Source organism: Bos indicus x Bos taurus, chromosome 10 (genome assembly GCF_003369695.1).
Source record: "Bos indicus x Bos taurus breed Angus x Brahman F1 hybrid chromosome 10, Bos_hybrid_MaternalHap_v2.0, whole genome shotgun sequence".
In the NCBI taxonomy this organism is placed as follows: Eukaryota; Metazoa; Chordata; class Mammalia; order Artiodactyla; family Bovidae; genus Bos; species Bos indicus x Bos taurus.
In genome coordinates, this window is record NC_040085.1 from 30,126,416 (window position 1) to 30,130,869 (window position 4,454).

The 4,454-nt window shown below is 41.4% G+C and overlaps 1 non-coding gene across 1 annotated transcript; it reads right to left on the reverse strand.

Annotated features, from left to right (window-relative positions):
- Positions 1-727: 727 nt before the first annotated feature.
- On the reverse strand, positions 728-843 carry LOC113900544. The gene has a single exon (XR_003513182.1). It is a non-coding gene; the product is annotated as a small nucleolar RNA SNORA26 (small nucleolar RNA).
- Positions 844-4,454: the final 3,611 nt, after the last annotated feature.

Genomic DNA, 4,454 nt, shown 5'->3' on the forward strand with positions numbered 1-4,454 from the left:
TTGCCTACCTCTCAAAACCAACCTTTGCAAGTCTTACAGCCCTGGGTCTGGGTTTTTCTTATAAGAGTTTAAGAAACAACGGGAGGCCGCACACGCACACACACACACATTTCACTTCTTCCTTTAGAACTTTGTGAGGGCTCACACACACACACATTTCACTTCTTCAGAGCTTTGTCTGTGAGGGAGGCTGACACATAAGGGCCTGCCCAGGCAGCAGACCATCACCAACTATACACTGGACAATTTTTTCCAGAGCACCTCATTCTCCATTGAGAATTGGTCTTCTTGAAGTTGGACTCAGAATGGAGATTCATTCCCTGGCACTGAAATAATAAAGAGATCTGGAATATCTTGGTAATGCAATTTGGCTGTACAGTAGTTCTTTATTTCTGGTCTTCCAGAGGTTGAGGGGTCCTGCAACAGTTCAGGATAGGACTTATGAAGAACTGGTGTTGATGGAGAATGATTTCCTTGATCTGTGGCTTGTGACAAATTGGGGGTGGGGGTCAGTAATGGGAATCTTGCAAAATGTATTAGCAGATCAGGCAGAACTGTCTTGTCCAAATCTTCAGTTGTAGCTCCTCCAGTAGATGGCGCCTCTAACTCTTACTGCCTTCATTTATTATAAATTTCTTTTTCCATTACTAATCCAAGTCCCCACACCACCACCCCTAGGCTTTTAAATAATCTGGCATGTTGTTAATCCTTTTTTTTTTTTTTTTCCAGCTGTGACTCCAGACAGAATCCAAGAGGAGATTTACAATCTTTTCTCTGGATTTGAGATTTACTCTACCTTACTGTGTTAGCCTTAATCCTTTTGAGTCTCGTAGAAAGAGGTAAAATAAGCACAACTCTTATACATCAATAGATCACAGAAATGCAAAAAAACTGGGACCATCACAGCAAGACTTACTGCAATTTCATATGAAAGAAACCACAAATGAACTAAGCATGAAAACAGGTAAAGAAATGAGGAATAGAAAAGTGAGTTTCCACTCATGATTTCTTCTTTTTAACCTCAAGACACTTCCAGTGCTTTATAGTTTCAGAATTTTTACAACTGAAGATCTTCCTTTGAGAAAACAACCCACTCACTTTTTATTTATAGAGACTAGACACATTGATAGACCTTATCAATTTTCCATAGGAAGTCATCACTGTGAGAAGCAGGCAAAACTCAGAAAAATGATGTAGACTTGCCACTCTTTGGAGAGGTCAAAGCACCAATGGACAATTTAAATACCATCTGGCAAATGCTGAGGAAGACACACAGAGCTACAGGAACATCTAGGAGGGGTACAAAGACCCAGAAGCAGAAGAGCATGGGACCAGGCGAGAGAAATCTAAGAAGGAGCTGCAGGTTGCAGGGCTAGGAAAGTCTTCATGATAGCGATGACATCAAAGCTGAGATCTGAAGGAGGAGCAGGAGCCAGCCAGGAAGGGGTTGATGGGAAGGAGGTGTTGGGCAGCAGGAGCATGATCCAGGGAGAGGAGTAAGTAAAGCATCTGCAAAGGTTTTGGGGAGACAGAAAAAGGCCTAATTCAGGGGAGGGGTTTTAAGACTAATGTGTTGAGGACACTTCAGAAAATCCCTCAGGAGCTCTTAACCTTTTCTTGTGACACAGATCTTGGGCAGTCTGGTGAAGCCTATGGGTCCCTTCTCAGAATATTGGTTTTAAATGCATAAAATTAAGTTTGTTGTAATATAAAGTCAACCAATTATGTTGGAATACAGTTATCAAAATAGAACAGATAAGAACAGAAGAGAGTTTATTTGAGCCAAACTAAGAAGTTTCAATAGTATGTGAACCGAGAACTAGGTTTCAACAGTACATGAACATCTTGAACTTCCAGATGTTCAAGCTGGATTAGAGAAGGCAAAGCAACCAGAAATCAAATTACAAACATCCACTGTATCAGAGAAAAAGCTAGAGAATTCCAGAAAAACATCTACTTCTGCTTCATTGACTATGTTAAAGCCTTTGACTGTGTTCAGTTCAGTGCAGTCGCTCAGTTGTGTCCGACTCTTTGCAATCCCATAATTGCATCACACCAGGCCTCCCTGTCCATCATCAACTCCCTGAGTTCACTCAAACTCACGTCCATCGAGTCGGTGATGCCATCCAGCCATCTCATCCTCTGTCGTCCCCTTCTCCTCCTGCCCCCAATCCCTCCCAGCATCAGGGTCTTTTCCCATGAGTCAACCCTTCGCATGAGGTGACCAAAGTATTGGAGTTTCAGCTTCAGCATCAGTCCTTCCAGTGAACACCCAGGACTGATCTCCTTTAGGATGGACTGGTTGGATCTCCTTGCAGTCCAAGGGACTCTCAAGAGTCTTCTCCAACACCACAGTTCAAAAGCATCAATTTTTTGGCACTCAGCTTTCTTCACAGTCCAACTCTCACATCCATACATGACCACTGGAAAAACCATAGCCTTGACTAGATGGAGCTTTGTTGGCAAAGTAATATCTCTGCTTTTCAATATACTATCTAGGCTGGGATTAGCAAATGCAAACTATTACATATAGAATGGATAAACAAGGTCCTACTGTATAGCACAGGGAACTACATCAATATCCTGTAATAAACCATAATAGAAAAGAATATGAAAATGTATGTGTATATATATATATATGAATTATTTTGCTGTACAGCAGAAATTAATAATTATAAATCAACTATAATAAAATTAAAAATAAAAAAATTGGTGAACCAACAATACAATGCATATACTTCCTCATGAATGCTTAAGTTTACAAGATCTAATGATAGGTCCAATAACTACCAGTATATTGAAGTACTATAGCAGTAATGAGCATAAAACAATAGCAGTATTGCATATTGCTAATATGATACAACAATATCTGTTATTTCAGTTGGTGACAAAAATCACAGGTAAGGTTAATAGAACTGTATTTTGTTGCTTACCTTTATTAATAGAAGGAAGTGTTTTCAATTAGAGATTAATGAAGATAAAGCTGCAATTTTTTTCTCCCAACCAAATAACCAATTCAGGTCTATCCATGGACCCCTTGGGAGTGTGTGGAACCCAGGTTGAAATCCTTTCAAGCAACAGGGTGGTGAATGGATTAGAAAGCAAAGTGCTCGGGTGACCCTCAGCCCTCAGCTGTGGGAGGTATCTACATTCCTAAGGGGTTTGGATTGGTGTGGGAGGAGTCACTGGAGCCTGATTTCCACTCTCAGGGCTGAAGGTATCTGCCGAGTGTCAGGTTCTGGGGTACCATTCAGTGCGGAGAGAATGTGTAAACCATGACCGCAAAGGATTGAAGAGCGCTTTTTACTAATTTCCAGGAGAAGGCAATGGCACCCCACTCCAGTACTCTTGCCTGGAAAATCCCATGGACGGAGGAGCCTGGTAGGCTGCAGTCCATGGGGTCGCTTAGAGTCAGGCACGACTGAGCGACTTGGCAACCCATTCCAGTATTCTTGCCTGGAGAATCGCAGGGACAGAGGAGCCTAGTGGGCTGCCGTCTATGGGGTCGCACAGAGTCGGACACGACTGAATCGACAGCAGCAGCAGCAGCAGCACCATATAGGGTGGCGGATAAGGGCCACCAGAGTTTGATAGACTTAAATAAATGCCTTTTCTGGAATTACAAAAGCTGTATAACCTTGGACAAGTTTATCTTTTAGTGTCCTCATCTGTAAAACGGAATAATAAACATGTCTGTCGTGATCACAGGATTATTGTGAATTAAAGTGCTGTAATTCATTGTGGTGCCTGTAGATAAATACCGGATAAATGACGGTGGTTAAATGTAGTTGAAAGACTGCCTGATGACCCTTCAGGAGGAGAATCTCTATTCTTTTTCTACTCCCTCTCTGCTTAAATCCAAGAGAAGAATTAAAACTTTCTCCTCTGGGAAGGCAGCTATGTCTTCACCTCTCTGACTTATAGATAACTACCAAGTTTCAAGTGCTGTCAACATCTTTTTTTAACGTTGAGTACTTTTCTTGAAGCACCTGCAGCCTTCTGGGGACTGAAAGAGAACCCTGAACACTGAGTCTCACGGTAGCTTTTGAAGTAAAATCTGATTTTTCATAGTAACGACAGGTATGAAAAACGCTGGGGTTAGAGTCCACAATAACCGAAGTTCCTCAATCAGGAGCTCGGTTAATTACTACTGAGCAGACCACCACTAGAACATATGTAAATAGCGATAATCGTGGGATTCTATGCACTGTTTTTTGCTACATTAGAAATACACTAAACGCATTATTTAACTCTGATTCCCAGAAAATGTCTCTTTCCCTTTTTCTTTATACGTGAGATCAGAATGCTCCAAAAGCTGTCTTTCAAGAGTCAAACCGGAGGTTTCGAAGTCGACTAGTAAATCATACTTGCAATGAATAAGCAACTCTTTCCATTCCGCAAGGAAATTTACCGTCATCGGTTCAAATCAGTGGCGAAAAAATAAAACCTATGTT